The sequence below is a fragment of the Protopterus annectens genome, chromosome 7.part1, assembly GCF_019279795.1.
Source record: "Protopterus annectens isolate FY-2018-M chromosome 7.part1, PAN1.0, whole genome shotgun sequence".
Taxonomy (NCBI): domain Eukaryota; kingdom Metazoa; phylum Chordata; order Ceratodontiformes; family Protopteridae; genus Protopterus; species Protopterus annectens.
This window is the reverse complement of record NC_056740.1, coordinates 9,709,372-9,730,702: the sequence shown is the minus strand read 5'-3', so window position 1 is coordinate 9,730,702 and position 21,331 is coordinate 9,709,372. Positions and strand designations below refer to the sequence as shown.

Sequence of the window (21,331 nt, the reverse complement as noted above, 5' to 3'; positions counted from 1 at the left end):
AAATCTGTAGTCCAGTGCAAATTGCTGAAGGTTCTGAACATGACATGACACACATGACTGGGTAGTGTGGTAGCACAATGCCAATTAACACTAGTGAGGCCATGTGGCAGTACAGACTTCACAGTGGCCACACACATACACACACACAAAACACTTGCCCTCCCAGCCCAGGAGTGAACAAGCAAAAGCATTGTAGCACTGATTGTGATGGATAACGCATCATGTTATAGCTGTGATTTAGTGATGACTGCACTAAATCACCTTATTACCATAATTGTTGTGCTATGAGGCCCATTGCCATATTATGAAAATCACATCAGAGAGAGATAGCAATTTGGTGAAGCAGAGTATAATGGATAACAGATGTGTACTGCCCTGTAAACTGACTGCATACAGGTGTACTTGGTAATGGATGCTGAGACTACAGTGGCTTACAAGGGTGCATGGTGACAGCAGATATAGTAACTGTGTGTAGAGTAACACAGGACAGCACAAGCTGTGGGGCAGGCATACTGCTCAGGGGCCCAAACTGGCAGGAGAGGTTGCATTCCTGATGAGGGCTGAGCCTGACAGAGTTTGGGATTAAGATCAGGCCACATTACTGTCCTGCTTTGTAGGATTCACAACAACATGCCATATGAACATGGACTACACGACAGGCTACAGATGATATGAGGCCTGCAGTACAGCAAGCACAGACTTGTGCGCTCAACATAGATCTGACGGTCAGCAGGAATTGCTAACTTGCCCACTACTGCCACGACAGCAGTGTGGGAATGGTGACACTATAGTAGCATACAGGGCTGTGACCACTGAGGGTGGGCTGAAGTCAGCACTGAGATGATTTGTTAGGAGTGCCAGGGACTGGTGCAGGACATCCCTGTAGTGGGCAGCCATAGCAGAACAATGTTACAGGAGTATTGCAGGATCACCAGTAAGACTAAGACACAGGAAATTACCGTATACAGAGTGAGCTCTTTGGGTGGACCACACACACACACACACACACACACACACACACACACACACACACACACACACACACACACACATCTCACAGAAGTGGAGTAATTCCTAGTATCCCTATTTGGAGAATGTGAGAGAACCCTCATACCTGATGAAGGCTTGAATGTTGGGGCTGGACTTAAGACAACTGCCCAAGTGTCTGTGGAGGATGCACCAGGTTAATAGTAGCATATGGTGTTATTGTGGGGTACTGATTTGCAACAGTGAATGGTTTACTCAGAGAGACATATAAGCATGCTTGTCATCCAGGTACATTGGAGCTACAGCTGCGACAACCTACACCAACAAATATGTATGTGCCCACAGGCTGTATGATTTGCACGTAGCAGTCTATGTGCAAGTTAGTGCTGAGAAATACAAATGTGATCCAGTATTGCCACAGGTATGTTATCTGGATGTGTTTGCAAGTTCCACTGGTAGGGAATCCTGCACAGTGGATCAGAACATGCCTAATGTCAGTGGGTCATTTGTGGGCAGTAGTGGCATCATGCCCATTGTACAGTCCAATTATGCAATGTCACTGTTGGCAATGCAAACAGTGGAGGGCACATCAAAGTCACCTACCGCTGAGATGATGATAGATGTGTAAGAAGAACCATCAGCATCCCCTGTTCAGTGCTGGATGTCCTTTCATGTCAGCCCCATCCAAACTACACAGACTGCATCAGAAGGCCACTTTGTCTCCAAGGCTTGGACACTCAGCAGAGGGGAGATGATGTAGATGGCCATTTCCACCATGTCACCAAGGCATTCCTATACCTGTTTATCACTGCTGGTATCTGTCAGCTGATGTGCAGGCCAGTGATTCATCCACAGATGACCACTACTCGCATCATAACTGAGATGTCAAGTGTGCTGTATATTCTGCATGCGGAGGTGCAACTACTTCAAGGACTGGCATATAGGAATGTGGAGTAGATACACCTTTTGAGGGTTTTGTTGGCCCACTTGGCAGTCACTGGTGCAGTCATGAGGCTGCAGACATCTGGTCAGCATGTCCATGCTAGGAGATGGATGCATATTGCAAAGTAACACACAGGCTTACACAGATGTTACACACCATTCCTAAGATAGTTTCCCTGTCTGTGTCTGCTTCTGCTCTGGGTACAGAATCTTCCATGTCATGGCTGATACTTTTTCTGCTCCACCATGGGTACACACCAAGTGCAAGCCACTCAGGGTCCCACATTTCAATGACCACACTTGTTGTAGACGTACTAAAAGCAGCACCTATCTCTGCCCATTCATATGGTTGTGGATGCCAGTGCTGTTCTGGCACACCACATGGAGTGCCACAGTAGGATTCCTGTGCACACACCTGATGTGGAAATCCATTTCTTGAACAGGATGCTTCCAGTCCTGACAGGTTTGGGACACATAACAGACCTAGCCAGCATTCCATTCATGAAAGCTCCATTCAGTCACTGGAGGACGTAACCCTGACTCTTCCCAAGCCCCTTAGTTGTGTGTATGTGTGTGTGTGTGTGTGTGTGTGTGTGTGTGTGTGTGTGTGTGTGTGTGTGTGTGTGCGCTTATGTGTGGCTGTTGTATCTGCCAGCCATGATCCTTCCACCTATTCTGGAATTACTATCTCCTGTTACTGTGCCTCACACCACCTGTGTAAATGATGATGACTCTACCCTTCCTGTGAGAATGGTAATGTCTGATGCACAGAGTGGCCAGACAATGGAATGGACTGCGTAGACTGGGTGTGTCATTGCATGCCACAGTGAGCTTATCTCTCCATCATGTTTTATTTATTTATTTACTGATGAAGATTTAGATCCCCAGTTCTGATATTTGTGGGTCTTTTGGATTTTTGAAGATACAAGAGTTGTGGACCAGATACACTGCTTCTTTGCCTGTGATATGATGCCCATCTCTGTCTCATATTGGGGTATCTCTGCAGCAGGTTCCACTGACTTCACCTCACTGTACTCCTGTCACTGGTATGTCTTGCAGTGCTATGATCTTCCCACATTGTAGTTGCTGTCAAAGCATCATATTATGTCACCTGGTGAAGACCCCAAACATCTTTCTTCCAATCTGCAGAATATACTACATTGTGCCAACAGATGCATCCAGGCAGTGGAACTGGCCTTCAAAACTATGAAACCACATTTGATTATGTTCCATGTCTGTGATGATGTGGTGTTATATGCTATCTGTGCCATAGTCTGTGTGCTGTGGATAGGGTCAATCAGTCACAGTTCTAAGATGTAGCCTGAATCACACAACAGTGGACACTATTATGAATGGCCTGCTGCCTACATTCATGAGACCAGAATATTTGTGGGTGGTAGTGTGTGCTCCTACCACCAAGAGTAGCCTCTGGAAAGTCACCCACGCTAGTTGCTGGATGTACCGGATGTGAGAATCATTGGAACTGCCTGAATGGTACCTGCATTGTATGCATTATCCTGTGCATTGCACATTGCCTAGCATTTGATGGATTGCAAGCCATCCTGGTTGATATACTGTATACCATGTAAAGCAGGTTGTGTTTTGATAGCAAGTCAGAGACCCTCCGAACCTCAGGAAGATGGGCTGTGTCATAGAATGCCTGCATGGTGTGGGTTCATTCTTCTTCTGCACATAAAAACTAAATGGACTTCTCTACATCATGCAGCATCACATGAAGGAACTCTGGACTCACAAGTCTGATGCCTTCAATTCTCCTGAGTCCCTTGATAAACACTGAATGGTTGCCATAGAAGGATGGATAATGCTATATAAACCTGTATTGTTCTCAGGGATAGCCATTCCTTGTATTTCCTTTGATTCCATGTAAATATGGCATATGTCTGCTAACTCCTGTATGGTGTCTCTGGCCACACAATAGTGGCTAGTAATATCCCAGTCATGGAGTTGAAAGGTATATTAGCTTCTGGTAGGCCTGTCTTTGGCATGGAGGATGGTAACATTGTGGACACTGGCTCCAAACGTGGCCATTAGCACATGTAACTCTAATACTAGTCCCAGCATCATAACTCAAGCAAATCTCCTGTACACAGTGAAATCCTGGAGTTCAGAAGAGATGATTGCGGCAGCCCATCATGCTGTTTTTATACATTTCTGAATTACTCCACCTTTTCATCATTTACATATGTTCTGACTCTCATTAGCATGCTGTTATTCATTTGCATAATATGTGGTCATTTGCATATGATGCATACCATGCTATTTCTGTGTTAGGAAGGTCATGCTGCGTGTCCCTGCACCACCTGGGTCACAACATGATATTGTGTAGCCTGCTATATTACTGGTTTCTGAATACCCCTAAAATGTTTATAAGGTAGTACATACTTTAGTGAAAACATAACACAAGTGTCATAATAGCCTAATATGTACAGTATTCCACATTATACTGAGCAACTGTATGAAAAAGACAGTAGCTACCAATATCAGACTTGAGAAAATCCCACTACTATATGTTGAATACATCTATGGCATTTAGAGTTCTATAGCTGGGGAAAAAATCTGTAATCCTTTTGAGTAATAAGAACATTAATGTTGCTGGAAAAATTTCAAGCCTATATCAAAGTACCTGAGTAATTACTGTTGTTAGGCTGAATTTAGGAGTAGAACAAGTAAAAGTAGCTATGGAGGTTATGGGGATAAATTATCTTGAAAACATTTGTATGCGACAACTTTCATCACATGCTTTGTCATTTTCTTTCCAAATGTAAAGCATGTGTTGCTTTTCCTTTTTACTTCTACTACTTCTTAATTTATCCTATCTTTACTACCTCACCCAACCCCTTAACTCGTACCACTCACAATCCCTCCATGTTACCAACCACCTTAACTCCCCTCTACCATACTCACACACTCCTATTTCTCCACATCTATATCCTATAAATAACCTCCTACTTTTCCCATACAAACTTATCACCTCTCATAAACATTTTACCCCCATAGTAACTAGCAAATTCTTCAGATTCACAATAGAACCCAATCTACTTACTAAACTGTCCAACTACCTCACTAATCCACTCTTACATCTAATTTCCAGTCTATTATCAGGTGACATCCATCCCAACCCAAGCCCCTCCACATCTTCCACTACAGACAAGTCCGTTTTACTTACTTCTTTTAACTCCCAAAGTATAGTAAACAAAGTCCCCAACCTCCATGCTTGGCTCATACATAATAAACCTGACATCCTAACCATCTCTGAAACATGGTTAAAACCATATATAAAAGACACTGAAATTATTCCACCAAAGTACTCTATCATAAGAAAAGACAGGTCCCTTAAAAAAGGGGGGTGGAGTAGCTCTCCTATACTCATCCTCATTGTCAGTTACCCCCTATAACAAACCTATTCCTCACTTTAAAAACGCTGAACTACTCCTCACATTACTCCAAGTTAACCTACATAAACACATATGTATAGCCTCACTCTACACCCCCCCAGGGGATAATATTTCTACACTTGAAGATATCCTCTCCTGGCTCTCCAACAATATTAGCAATGAAACCATAATCTTAGGAGACATGCATATTAACTGGGCCTCCATTCAGTCTCCTAAAAACCCTCTTAATATCAACCTCTACAATTTTTCACAGCTAATCAACTCTGTAACACACCTCTCAAAAAACCTCTCTAGTGGCAGTATTCTAGACTGGATTCTAGTCTCTCATCCCCATTATTTCTCTGACAGTGGTACTCTTCCTGATCCCCTTAGTGACCATATACCCATCTTCACTCATCGACTCCCATCACTCCTGCATCGCACCCATAATTATATTACTGTCTGTAACCAAAAAAACTTTAACCCAACAACCTTTACAAACTCTCTAAAAGCAATTAACTGGAATTGTCTAAAAACATTATCTCTAGATAACGCAGTTGCCCACTTCAACTCAATATTCCTAAAACTACTTGACTCACATGCACCCTTAAGGACTAAGAGAATTAAAATTAAAATGGCCCCTTGGCTAACCAAAAACACACTAGCAACTATGTGGCACAGAGATAAAGTCAGGGCACACTACCAGAAAAACAAATCCCCCTAGTCCATAATTAATATAAAATACTTCGAAATAAGGTAAAAATCTCATAATCTCTGATCAACAAAATCACTTCTCCACACTCCAAAACAATAATAAATCAAACCCTCAGAAATTCTGGAAAGGTATCTCTACTCTCCTTAACCCCAGCAAACAAGACACCCCTACCCCAGACCCAAACGCTCCTGACCTAGATTTGGCTACCCAGTTTAACTCTTTTTTTTTTTCATTGAATCTATTTCCAAATTAACATCATCTTTCTCTAACACCACTACATTCTCCAGTACTCCCCCACCCTCCCCCACCAACACTCTACCCTGCACTGCTACTACTTCCACATTCCCATCTACTAACTCCCGTCCCCCCACTCCTTCTCCTCCTCTAACTACTTCATTATCTTCATCTGCCCCTAATTCCCCCTCTTCATTATCTCTTTTTCTCTCATTAAAACCTATACTCAGTTCTACTATAAAGAAACTCCTCCTGAAACTGAAGCCATGCACTAATGCTCCTGATAACATCCCTTCCTACTTTCTTAGCAAAGCTGCTGAAGCAATCTACTACCCCATTAGCATTTTAATCAACCGCTCTATCCAAGAATGTATAGTACCCCAAATCTGGAAAAAGGCCTTTATCATACCTTTACATAAAGGTGGCAACAATAACAATGTTACTAATTTCCACCCCATTGCTATCCTGTCCCCATCTCTAAACTCCTAGAAAAGTGTATTCAACTACAACTCCTTCCACATCTCTTAGATAATCACCTACTAACTCCCACACAACATGGATTCAGACCAAATCATAGCACTATGACCGCCCTCCTCTCCTTCCTTGAAACTGTAAATAAAGCCCGTGACTCTGGCCAAATTGTTTCTACCCTACTACTCGACCTCTCTAAGGCCTTTGACATTATCTCTCACAGCCTGCTACTAACTAAACTCTCAAAACTTAACCTATCTCCCTCCTCTTTGAACTGGTTCTCCAGCTACTTATCTAACAGATATCAAGCAGTAAAATGGAAAAAGGCCACCTCCTCATTTCTAAATACCCCTACTGGAGTATCCCAGGTCTCCATACTGGGTCCCCTTCTCTTTAATATGTTTATAAATGATTTCCGCAACTCTATCCCATTCTCAGACATCATTCAATACGCAGATGATTCTACTATTATATGCTCTGCCACTTCTATCCCTTCACTCCTAAAACTGACTCAAGATGCTTTTACAACCACTGAGCAATGGATGGAAAGAAATCACCTAGCACTCAATGCCTCTAAAACCAAATTAATGTTATTTACTCCCTCCAAAGTAACCTCTTTCGATAAAAACACATTCTGTATCACTAGTCAAAATAACTCACCTCTGGAACTCGTGTCAGAGACCAAGTTACTTGGGGTCCAAATTAATAGCCAGCTCAAATTCAACTCCCACCTACAGCTAAATATAAAAAAACCCCATCAAAAACTAGGTCTACCGACAAAATCATTACCTTACACCTGCTACCAAAATCACTCTCTCTACCTCATTTCTTATCCCCTCCCTTCTCTACGGAGCTGCACTCCTAACTAATCTACAATCCTCTCTGAAAACACAACTTTCCTCTTGCTACAATAAAATTGCCAAGATCACTACCAACCACAATTCCTCCACCCACCACTGTTCCTCTCTCCAAAAACTAAAATGGCTAGAACTACCCAGTTATCTCACATACATTCAACTAACTCTTGCACACAAGCTCATTTTCAACCCCTCCCTTTCATCAGCCTTTAAAATGCACTTTCCTGATAGAGTATTAAGATCCAACAATCAAAATCTATTAGAAGTATATAAACCAACTCATCCCCCAGGCAAAAATCTTCTGTCTTATGGCCTTGCACGCCTTTGGAACTCCCTACCACCATACATTCGCACCACCCCCAACCATTTTATTTTTAAAAGATCTCTTCATTCACATCTAGTATCCCAGTGGGAATGCTCTTGCTCCCACCCCACATAACTAATACTTGCAATTTCCATCTTCCTTCTTTTCCCTGTTTTCCTCCTGCATTTTTTCTTATTATTTACCCCTAACTCATACATATTATTATTCCTATGATATTTGGAAAGAATGCACTAGGCCACACCTCCTAAGTGTTTGCTTCCTAATATCTTATTTCTCAGTACTTACATGTAATATTCCTTTTAGTCTGTATTATTTATTAATTTCATCACTAGTCTGTATTAATTCTAGTTTTGCTGTATTATTTGAAATTGTTTTTCTTGTATCTTTAACTTTTGTATAATAGTATAATTTGTATAACTACTATGAATAACCTACTGTAACCTATTTAGTTTTGGAGCTTTTCTCCCCAGGACTCCATTGAAAACGGGTTCATTTTGGCCCAATGGACTATCCTGGTAAACCAACTGCAAATAAATAAATAAATAAAATAAAAAGGGGAAAAAAATAAGAAACGTCATGTTGTTTGACTAATGGAAAACACAAACTTAGTGGAACATGGAGGTCATATAATACCTTTTATTGAACCAGCATAGGGTTTGCAATTATTTGGGATTTGGAAGTAATAGGAGTCCTTCATCAGGATGCTGATGATTGCAAACTGGGAGCAATCATTGGAACCCTTACCAATGTCAACATCTTGCAAGAAGGCCTTACGCATACTAATGATGGTGCCAAAGTCATGGCCTTAAACTTAATGCAAAAAAATGCATGATCATCCCCTTTGGCAAGGGTGATGCTCCTGCAAACTACCACATCAGTAGCAAAACCCTAAACACACAGTCAGTGGTGAGAGATCTGGGCACATAGATTGACAGCAACCTTAACTTCGATCACAGTGGTAAGAAGGGCATTTTATATCGTTCATCTCATCTCATAACTAAGCTTATTGCCACCAGTAAAAGAGGTTATAACCCTCCTGAACTCTTCCCTCATCAGACCAATAATAGAGTACAATACCCCCTTTGGTACGTTCCTTTCCAAACATCTGCAACAATCAGAGAGACCACAAAGGTTCCTTACAAAGAAAATTCAGTGTCTTCAAGAACTATCTTATGCAGACAGACTGAATTCATTGTCATTTTACTCTGTCATACAGACTGCTCAGAGGCGACCTGTGCCTTGCATATAGAGTAATCTCTGACCCAGCTTTAATGGAAATGCTACACATTTGCAAGTCAAATGGCACATGGGTCACTCACTCAAAGGACCTTAGTCTGGTATGTGACATCAGCAGAACTTGCTGGAGAGACAGATTTGTCTCAGAGGTTGCCCCGTCTTTGAAACAAGGTTCCTATTCATGTTAAACAAAGCCCTTCATTAGCCCTATTTAAGCATAATTTGGACAATTGGATGGGTAACCCCGGGGGCAATAGGTACTGATTTTAGTGTCTGCTTGAATCACACACCCTTGGAAACATGGGTTGAACTTGGCTAGGCTTGTAAGGGCCCTGGGGCTGTTAGCCTAGTACCCCCTATGATCCTATGTATTTGGTTACTGAAATTACATGAAGTGCTTAAATATCCAACAATGCTTAAAATGGGGTGTAGATCATTTTGTATTACCTAAGAAAAGAAAATTGCAAAAAATGCCAGTGTGGAAAGTCTGCAGCTGAGATGCTTACTATCCAGATATATGACAACCATACCTCAGAGATGAACACTGTGTACGTGCATGTGCGTGTGTGTGTGGGGGGGTGAAACATTTGAAGACCAGGTTATGGCCTACCTTAAAACTAAAGGTTCTCTCTTCATTTTACATTGTACTCCTCATTCATTTTAGCAAAGATACCATCTCAAGAAACTATTCTGACACTTAATGGAAAATAAATTACAATAAAATATGTGAAGGGAAATTAGTTAAATCCAGGGAAGGAGAACAAGAAATTATATTTTCTTAATTATGTTAACCTGTCTAAACAAGCATTCTTTGTATGATAGATGATGTTCTTCGTGTTTCACTGTTGCAGTCATCACATTTGAGTTATCTGCTTGTAGTAGCCCTCAGTCGGCCTGATTATCAAAGTCTTGAATCCGTTGCTGTCTCATCTTCCATGACATCAGGTAGTCAGGGGTATAAAGCATGCAGTCGATGCCATTACATCAGTCTTTCTTGCCGTGCAGTGCCCGAAGCAGAAGCAGTTCGCAAGTGCTGGTCGGCCGACTCCTGAAATTTTCATTTTCGAGTTCCAGATCCGAAGTCTTCATCTAAGCTAAGTACCCCGTTGGGGATCCTTTTTCTTGCTCTAAACCAATGTCAGTAAAAGTTAACAATTGTATTTCTTGTGGAAAACAAATGCCTCATAAAGATTTTCATTCGTACTGCATTCCTTGCTTAGGCCCAGACTACTGCGTACCCCGCTGTCGGTTTTGTGCCTTATTCAAACCTTGTACTATTCGTTATCGATTCATTTATGCATCCAAATATTTTGGTACTCGGTTCAGTTATCCAGAAATGGCTTCAGTAAGCCACCCGACTACCGACATTCTGAAAAAACGCAAAGATAATGACAGAGACCGCATAGGTCCAAAGCTGCCGACGACGCTTCTCCTAAGCTAGTCGCCAGTCTGCCGGTATTCAGTGAGGCACGCGGCCCCTGATACCCACTACTTCATATTCGCAGGCCTCTACTGAGACCCATTCGGACTCCCGTATGGCGCGAGATGCTTCTTCGACTGTGAAACCTGCGGATGTCTCTACCTTGGATGAGTCCGGAGCCGCTGACTTGCATATTAAACCAATGCCGTCTTCTTCTTCAAGGCCTAAAACTCAATCTATGCCTAGAAAACTGACACCCAAAAAGCATGATCAGGCCCCCTATGCCTAAAAAAAAAATGATAAGAATGGCTGAAGACCTTATTACTCTAATCAGGGGAAGCCACCCTTCCCCCTCTAAGAGACCTAGGACTGATTTTCCTTCTGATTCTTCTGATCAGAATTCTGAAATTTCTGTTTTCTCTGATGACCAGGATTTGCCCTTATCTACCTATGAGGATTCTGATGCAGAGGACTCCATTTCCTCGGCTTCCCTTGCAGAGTATTTCTCTTTTGGTGAAACCTTGCATACTCTTAGGGAGCATTTCTGCTGGTAAAGCCAGGATTACTCTGACTCCAAAAAGAGGCTTAGGGAATTCTTACTCCTGCCTCAACACAGGCCTTTAGCTATCCTTCCTGTACTGGACATTGTAGATAATGCCTTCTCGGAATCTAGCCTGGCCCCTGACACTTTACCTCCTGCTCCCAGAAAACCTGATAGGTATTACAGGGTACCTGACTCTCACAAGTTCCTCTTTAAACATCCTACTGCGGATCCTGAGACCATTTCATAGGGACCCAAGGGCATTAAGGCTACTACTGCCAAAAATCCCACCCCCTCTGATAGAGATTCCAGGGCGCTGGATAGATGGGGTAAGAAGGTATACACTTCTGCAACTTTGGCCATTAGGGCTTTAAACTGCCAGTTTCATATGTTAAAGTATCAGCAGCATATTATTGGATTGCTTAAACAGAAAATTATGTTGATTCCTGACTGTGCTGAAAGTAAAGAATTACAGGATTTAATGCATTCTGCTGAACAAGTTGGAAAACATACTTTGCAATGTGGTTTTGATTCATTGGAGGCATCTTGCAGGGCTGCTGTCACTGGGTCTGGACTTAGAAGGCATGCTTGGCTTGAGGAGCAATCTTTGCCAGATCATGTTAAAGCTAAATTACTGGATGCTCCCTTAAATCAAGACTGCCTGTTTGGCAACAAAGTAGAAGAAGTACTTAAAAAGATGGAGGAAAAAGCTAAATCTATGCAAACTGTTAAAGATTTCCTGCAAGTACAACCTTCCAGATTTAGTAGGCATTGGCTGTCTAAAAATTGGTCCTTTCCTGCCTCTTCCAGGCCTTCTCAGTCCAAACCCAGAACCAGCAAAACACCCAGGCTTCAGTCCCAAGGTATGCACAGGCCTAAGCAGTGAGGGGCTCCCACTTCCAAAGCAGGGAGTAGTAAGGCTTCCCCCTATGGTAAACTGTCTCAATGACTTGACTTTAAACCTTCCAAGCCCTCCTCAACTGACTGTTCCTTTAGGGGGAAAGATTGCCCTGCATGCAAAAAATTGTGAACTCATTACCCAGGATAAATGGGTTTTAAATATAGTTTCCCCAAGGATACAGATTCCACTTCCACTCCTTACCAACCCTGAATGGCTGGCCAGACCTATCCCCACATCAGTGGGCAGAGGCTCAAAAAGCAAGTTCTCTCTCTTTTAAGCATCAGGGCTATTCAGCCTGTTCCAGAAGAAGAATGGGGGCAAGGTTTCTACTCAAGACTTTTCCTATTACCCAAAAAAGACAATTCCTGGCATCCTGTCCTGGACCTGTCTATCCTAAACACATTTTTGGTAATCCCAAAATTCAAGATGCTAACTCATCAGCTGCTTCCCATGCTAGGCAAAGATGCCTGTTTGGCAACACTGGAGTTAAAGGAAGCCTACCTGCACATCCCAATAAGGGAATCTTGCAGAAGATGCCTACGCTTCAGAGCAGTCTACAAGCACTATCAGTTCTCTGCACTGCCATTTGGCTTATCTACTGCGCCCAGGGTATTTACAAAGTGCCTAGCTCCAGTCATTGCATTTTGCAGGCAAAGAAATATTCAAATATACCCATACCTGGATGATTGACTAATTCAGGCAGAAAGCCAGGACATACTATTAAATCATCTGGCATTTGTAAAGAAATTGCTGACTTCTCTGGGGTACACCATAAATGAAAAGAAATCACATCTTGTACCCCGCCAACAAATTGTATTCCTGGGAGCAAGCTTGAATACAACTTCCCAGATGGCCTACCTCACGCCAGAGAAAAAAGTTCATTTGACAGCCTACTTCAAACTACTGGCCACAAAGACCCAGCTATCTGCAAGGAAAATACTGCAAGCCCTGGGGTTCATGGCCTCCTGCATTCTACTAATTCCATATGCAAGACTCCATATGAGGAAACTACAATGGTATCTAAAAAGCCTATGGTGTCAACATTCTCAGGATCAAGAATCAATGATTTCTATCATACCTTGTCTACAGATAGAGTTCCTTTGGTGGGTAGAGGCCTGCCACCAAAACAAGGGACTGCCATTCACTCTACCCCTGCCGCCCAAACTCTAACAACAGACGCATCAGACTATGCATAGGGGGCTCACTTGGCAGGGCAGTGCATTCAGGCAAATGGAACCCAAGTCAAATGCACCTGCATATCAATCAGAAAGAAATGTTAGCTGTACAGAATGCTCTGACAGCCTTCAAGGACCACATTCTTCCAGGACAATTATTGGTAAAGACGGACAACATCATTGTTATGTGGTACATAAACAAGCAGAGGGGATCCCACTCATACCCTGTCTGCAGACTAGCCATGGCTCTGTGGAACACATCATTGAGCTACCAAGTGCACCTACAGGTTCAATTCCTGTCAGGAAAGCTAAATACACTGGCAGACGACCTAAGCAGAACTCTCATGGACCCACGAGTGGAAACTGGAACCAAAGATATTCAGCATGTTGGGAAACAAATGGGAGAGCCCAGAGATAGACCTGTTTGCCTCCCCCCAGAACTACCAATTAGACAAATTCTGCACAAGGACTCCCCACAAACAAGCATGGAAAGTGGATGCCTCTCCTTCACCTGCCTTTCCCCCTCTGCCTCTCCTCTCCAAGGTACTACTAAAGATCAAACAGGTCAAACCAAGGATAATACTGATTGCACCAGACTGGCAACGCCAACACCGGTACCCCCTCTTGCGCAGTGTGTCACTGCTGGCACCATGGCACCTGCCTCAGACCCCTGCTCTGCTGTCTCAGCAGGAGGGCCAGATTTTGCACCCACAGCTTCAAACCCTGGATGTGGCAGTCTGGCTAATTACCTGATCTGTCCATTACCATCCTTCAGTAAGCAAGTGATGGATGTCATTCTGGAGGCAAGGAAGCCTAGTACTAGAAAATCCAATGCGGAAAAATGGAAAAGATTCTTTTCCTGGAGCCAAACTCAGATTCTTCAAAATTTAACTGAGATGCTTCACAAGGGCTTTTCCTTTTCCTCCATCAAAATTCATGCCTCAGCCATTTCATCTCATTACAATACAGAACCACCCCTCTTCTTTCGTCCACTGCTGAAACAATTCCTCAGAGGGGCCAAAAACTTAAGACCACCCAGGAGAGCCCCTACTCCAGCCTGGGACCTTACAGGCCCTCATGGCTATGGAGCCTTTCATCATCTTTCATACGGACAGGGTGTCCCTCTGTACCAATCCCTCCTTCATGCCCAAAGGTGGTGTCCAGTGTGGTGGCCCCTAATCCATTCATTTCCCTTTTCTTCTTTTTTCTTAAAAACAAAAAGAAGGAGCGAATACTGCACTCCTTGATGTGCACAGACATTTTTTTTTTACTTGGACCCGGACTAAACCTCTCAGAAAATCTGAACAGCTGCTGGCAGCATGGGCCAGGGGGCAGAGAGGAAGGCTAAAAGCCTATTTTAAGCTGGATTAGTAGTCTTACCATAAAGTTCTGAAGAAGTTCGAGTGACTTCTGATTGACTATACCTTCAATCTATTCTTGGCTTTACTATGCTTGGATTTTTTTGGTGTATTTACTTTTTGTTGGAGATTACTGCACTTTGTTTGTATTTTCCTAGTTACTTGTGGCACTTGATTATAAGTACAGGTTACACCAAATAAAGATGTTCATCGTGTTTCACTGTTGCAGTCATTACTCTTGGGTTATCCTGATGGCAGGCTACCCGCAGTCGGCCAGAATTCCAAAGTCTAGGTGTAGGTGCAGCGTCTGTTGCTGTCACCTCTTCCCTGACGTCAGTGCGCCAGGGGTATAAAAGATGCAGCCGACACCATTTTCTTCCGTCTTTCTTGCCGCGCGGTGCCCGAAGCAAAAGCAGTTCGCAAGTGCCGGTCGGCCGACTCCTGAGATTTTCAAATTCGAATTTCAGATCCGAAGTCTTCATTAAAGCTATGTACCCCATTGGGGAAACTTTTTTTCTTGCTCCAGACCGATGTCAGAAAAAGTTAACAATTGTATTTCTTGTGGGAAGCAAATACCTCATAAGGACTTTCACTCTTACTGTATTCCTTGCCTAGGCCCTGATCACAATGTTGCTAGTTGTCGGTTTTGTGCTAGATTTAACCAACGCACTATCAAGCGTCGGTTTGATTTTGCATTTCATTACTTTGGCTGAAGATTTAATTATATAATGCCGTCGGATCAGCCGACAACCGGAGTTTACAAAAAACGCAAGGACAATTACCAACATGGGAAATCAATGCTCCATACCTATGGTCACCCCCTCGTTAGTCAGGTCTGACCATAAGCTAATCACCCTTAACATCCACATCCCACCCCCACCCCCCAGTAAAGAAACCACCATAAAAAACTTCTCCAAAGCCAACTTCATGCTACTCAAGTCAGAAGTGACAAACTTCATGACACCCATGCAGACGGGAACTGAAAGTTCAACTGCTGAATCCTACACTAAGGCACTGTACGAGCACATCCACTCATGCATGAATCGTGCCATCCCAAATAGAACCAAAATGCTCTCATCCAAAAAAAGGAAGCCAATCTGGTGGTCCCCTGCCATAAACAAACTTTACAACAAAAGGAAGAAACTTTTGCAGAAAAGAGGAAAATCCCAGGATGCAAAAAACTCCCTTACTAGCCTCAGTAAAAAACTGAGATGCCTCATAAAAATCCTCCAAAGCTAGTTACGAAAATAAAATTGCCAAAGATTCCAAAGACAACCACAAAGCATTCTATAACTATGTCAAGAATCTAAATGGCAATGCTCAGATCTGCTCTGAGCTAAAACAGAATGACATTAAATATACTGATCCGAAGGATATTGCCAATATCCTGGCAGATCGATTCAGTGCCAACTTCACCCCCCTCTCACCCCCTAAATGGCCCATCTCAATACCAGAAGATCGCCAAATTCCAGTAATAACGGCCACACAGGTACAAAACGCACTCTCTAAAGCCAAGAATACAGCATCCATGGGACCAGATGACATCCCGGGCTGTGTACTACATGAACTACAATATGAACTGGCACCTCACCTAAGTGTCATGTTTAATCATAGCCTCACCTCAGGTTTCGTGCCCACTGAGTGGTGCAGAGCTACAGTTATCCCAATTCACAAGGGGGGATCCACCTTGGATCCCGGAAACTACCGTCCCATCAGTCTGACAAGCCTTATCTGCAAGGCCATGGCACGTATTATCATGGAACTTATAAACAAAGACATTGGCAACCTTCAAACACTGGACCCCACCCAGTTTGGGTTTGTGAAGGGCCGATCTTGTCTCCTGAACCTGATTGACTTCTTTGAATCAGTCTCCAGAGCCATGGACAAGGGTAAGGTGGTCCACACAGCCTATCTAGACCTTGCCAAGGCCTTTGACACCATCCCCCACTCTGGAATCATAGATAAACTTACTAAGTTGGGCATTAATCCCTATGTCACCCAGTGGGTTGCTAAATGGCTTACTGATAGAACCCACACTGTAAAAGTAGCCGACTCCAAATCCAGCTCCAGACAAGTGACAAGTGGAGTACCTCAGGGTTCAGTCCAGGGGCTGCTCTTGTTTGGCATCTACTTCTCTGAAGTACAGGTCAACACTAAGGGACTCTGGCTAACAAAGTTTGCAGATGACTGCAAACTGGGAGCCATTATTGAATCCCCAAATTATGTGGATACTCTACAAAAGGGCCTTACAGAAACAGATGCTTGGTGCCAGAGCCATGGGCTCAAGCTCAATGCCAAGAAATGTATTGTTATCCCCTTTGGGAAAAAACATGTATCCATGAATTGCCATATAAGTGGCAGTACAGTAAACACAGAAAGTGTGATAAGAGACTTAGGGACATAGGTGGACAGTGGTCTCACCTTCGATAACCACATCGCCACAACAGTCAGGAAATCCTTCTATGTGGCACACCTCATCACGAAGGGCTTTTCATCTAGAAAAAAGGAGGTCATTGTCCCACTGTACTCATCCCTCATTAGACCCATTATAGAATACAACGCCCCATTTGGTATGTACCTCTCAAGACATCTGCAACAACTGGAAAGGCCTCAGAAATACCTCACTAAAAGAATCACAGGCCTAAAGCAGATGCCCTACGCTGACCGCCTTAAATAACTCCAGCTATACTCTGTCGCATATCGTCTACTCAGAGGCAATCTCTGCTTAACATACAAGGCCATGTCAAACCCAGAGCTGTTGGACATGCTACACTTAGAGATCCCAATCCCTCAGAGCTACACGCTCCAGGGATCTAAACCTTGTCATCACAATAAACAAAACATGCTGGAGGGATAGGTTCCTGACCCAGAGACTCCCCAGACTCTGGAATAGATTGCCCATACATGTCAAGCAGAGTGCCTCTTTGGACCTCTTCAAGAGGAACCTTGACGATTGGATGGGAGAAAGGAAATTCACCCCAGGGATCACGTCAGTCACCCTGCTAGACAGGGGTCCAGGAAAGTAAATAATGTGGGAAGAAATAGCCAGGGAATTGTTATGGCTAGGCTTGTATAGGCCCTAGGGCTGATAGCCTAGTACCAACCTATGAACAAGGAAAAGGATAGGCATCCGAGGTCCAAAACCGACGACGAAGACTCTTCTAGGCCAGCCGCCGGTTCTCAGTGAGGTGCTTTCGCAGCCCCTGGCACCCGCTACCTCAGAGTCACAGGCCGCTTCCGACTCCCACATGGAGCCGACTGGGCCTCTGGATACTCAAGGTGTTGGATACTCGGAAATCATTCCCTCAGATGGGTCCGGAGCCGTTGAGCAGGCATCGGCTTCTGAGGGTGTCTTCAGACCTACACAACTATATATTAAGCCATCTTCAGCTTCAAAGACTAAAGCAGCATTAAAGACAAAGAAACAAATACAGCATTCTCCTCCTCCTGATAAGAGGCCTAGGCAAGAGACACAGTATGATTCTTCTGATCACGTTTCTATTTCCACTGATTCCTCTTCTGAACACGATTACTCCATGCTTCCCTATGAGGATTCTGATGCTGAAGAATCCATTCCTTCAGGCTCTCCTCCTGAGGATTATTCTTTTGGGGAAACCCTGCATACCATGAGGGAACATTTCCACTGGGAGAGCCAAGATTATTCTGAATCAAAGAAAAGGCTCAGAGACTTTCTGCTACTTCCTCAGCACAGACCCCTTGCTATTCCACCTGTTCTAGACATTGTAGATGATGTATTTTCGGAGTCCGGCCTGTCCCCAGCCTCTCTACCCCCTGCATCTGCTAAGCCAGACAGATATTACAGGGTCCCGGATTCTCATAAATTCCTGTATAAAACCCCCGCTGCTGACCCAGAAACTATATCTCACTGTCCCAAGGGGGTTAAAGCTTCCACTGCAAAAAACCCTGTCCCTTCTGATAGGGATTCCAGGGCTCTAGACAGATGGGGGAAAAAGTCTACACTTCTGCTACTCTGGCTGTAAGGGCCTTAAATTGTCAGTTTCATATGCTTAAATATCAGCAATATTTAATGCCACTGCTTAAACAGAAAATGTTGACAAATACTGAATGTTCAGAGAACAAGGAATTGCAGGATTTATTGCATGCAGCTGAACAAGTGGGAAAGCATACTTTGCAATGTGGTTATGATTCTCTGGAGGCCTCTTGCATGGCCGCTGTTACAGGTTCTGTTATTAGAAGGCATGCTTGGTTAAAGGAACAAAATCTGCCTGATCATGTTAAAGCAAAATTATTAGATGCACCATTACAGCATACTCTGTTTGGTACTAAAGCAGAAGAGGTGTTGAAAAAAATGGAGGATAAAGCAAAATCCATGCAGACAGTCAAGGATTTCTTACAGGTACAGCCACCCAGATTTAGCAGAAACTGGCCTTCTAAAAATTGGTCCTTTCCAGTGTCAGACAGACCACAAAGAGGCAGATACAGGCATCCCAGAGGCAGAGCTCAGCCCCAAGGCTCATACAGGCCTAAACAATGGGGTGCTCCTACCTCCAAAAGCAGGGAAGACAAATCACAACCTTACAGGAAACAGTCCCAATGACTTTCCTCTACCAGATCCAAGCACTTTTCTTTTGGCAGCCCCCTTAGGAGGAAAACTAGCACTTTTTTCATCAAATTGGCAAAGGATTACCCAAGACAAATGGGTCCTGAACATAGTGTCCCAAGGCTACAGGTTCCATTTCCACACTCTACCAAGGTCAAAAGATATGCCAGACCTGCCACACAATCAATGGGCAGAGGCACAAAAACAAATTACAGCCCTCGTGGACATGAGGGCCATTCAGCAAGTACCACAACAAGAGCAGGGCAAGGATTTTACTCCAGACTTTTCCTAGTACTCAGAAAGGACAAAACCTGGAGACCAATACTGGACCTGTCTATACTAAATACATTTCTGGAAGTTCCAAAATTCAAGATGTTGACTCTACAGCAGCTACTGCCCATGCTGGGAAAGAAGGCTTGGCTCAAAACTTTGCACCTAAAAGAGGCATACCTGCATGTCCCAATCAGACAATCTTCTAAGATACCTCAGATTCATAGCTGGCTCAATGCATTACCAATTCTCTGCACTGCCCTTTGGCTTATCTACTGCACCCAGGGTCTTCACAAAATGCCTGGCACCAGTAATTGCATTTTGCAGACAAAAAGGAATTTAAATATATCCCTACTTGGACGACTGCCTAATTCAAGCAGAGAACAAAGACATTCTTCTAAAGCATCTGGCGTTTGTAAAAAGATTGCTAATTGGCCTAGAGTACACAGTAAACAAAAGGAAATCAAAACTAGTGCCCTCTCAAGAGATAATATTCCTGGGTGCATGCCTAAATACAACTGCCCAGATGGCTTATCTCACGCCAGACAAACAAAAGCAACTGGCTACTTAGTTCAAGAATTTGGCAACAACAACCCACTTATATGCAAGGAAAATCCTGCAGGCCTTGGGTTTCATGGCATCCTGCATTCTACTAATTCCATATGCCAGACTGCATATAGGTTCATAGGTTCATACTAGGCTATCTGCCCAAGGGCATTTATAAGCCTAGCCCATAGTTATGTGGCAAAACTATGCCTATCATTTTGCTGTGCCTCTGTCAAGCAGTGACACTGAAGTAATCCCTGGGGTATATCTGCAATCTCCCATCCATTGGTCAAGATTCCTCTTGAACAAGGCCAGAGAGGTGTTCTGCCTCACATGTGATTTTGTTCCACAGCATAGGAGTCTCTAGGTGATGAATCTGTCCCTCCAGCACGTTCTATTTATAAAAGTCTCCGCCCTTGTGGTTCTGAGGGATCTAGATATTCATCAAATCTGGGTTTGACATGGCCTTATATGTCAGGCACAGGTCACCTCTGAGCAGCAGCGGTATGAGACTGAATAGAGTTGGAGTTCTTTCAGTCGGGCAGCATATACATATTTTTTTGACCTTTTATCCTTTTGGTGAAGGAACTTTGGGCCCTTTCAAGCTGCAGCAGGTGTCTGGTCACATTCAACAGGGCATTGTACTCAATCATCAAATCAGGTCTAATGAGTGATGAGTACAGGGGACGATGACCTCCCTTGATCTAGATGTGAATCCCTTCATGATCAGTGGGTGATATAGAAGGTTTTCCTAACTACTTTAGCAACATGAGTGTCAAGCGAAGGCTACTGTCAACCTGGGTCCCCAGATCCCTGATGACTTTTTTGTGCTCAGTGGATTGCCACCTATATGGTAGCTAGGGGTAACCTTGTTTTGGGTATGACTATGCATTTTCAGGCCATGGCTCTGGCACCAGTTATCCATTTCTGTGAGGCCCTTCTGGAGGATATCTGTGTCAGATGTGTTTTCGACTATGGGTTTGCAGTCATCTGCAAACTTTGTCAGCCATAACCCTCCTGTGTTTGCTTGTACTTCAGAAAAGTAGATGCAACAAGAGTGGACCCAGGACTGAGCCCTGTGGGACACCACTTGTGACCAGGCTTTGAGTCTGACATGGCTCACTCCACTGACTCTGACCCTGTGGTCCTTAGCCAGTTGCAACCCCATCTTGTGATGTATGGGTTTTACATTCAAGCTGATGAGATTTCGATGATACCTGAGTGGGGGTATTGTGTTGAAGGCCAGGCCGCCAGAGGTAGGCTGTATGGACTGCCTTTCCCTCATCAATGGCCTTGGTGACTGTCTCGAAAAAGTCAACCAAGTTTAAGAGGCAGGATCTGCCTTTGACCCAAAGTCTGCAAGTTCCCTATGTCTT

General features: G+C 43.7%; 1 protein-coding gene across 1 annotated transcript in view; it reads left to right on the top strand.

The window, feature by feature from the left end:
- The window catches only part of NCKIPSD (NCK interacting protein with SH3 domain), a 1,945,114-nt gene that overhangs the window by 1,693,433 nt on the left and 230,350 nt on the right, over positions 1 to 21,331 (top strand). The gene's annotated exons all lie outside the window — the stretch shown is intronic.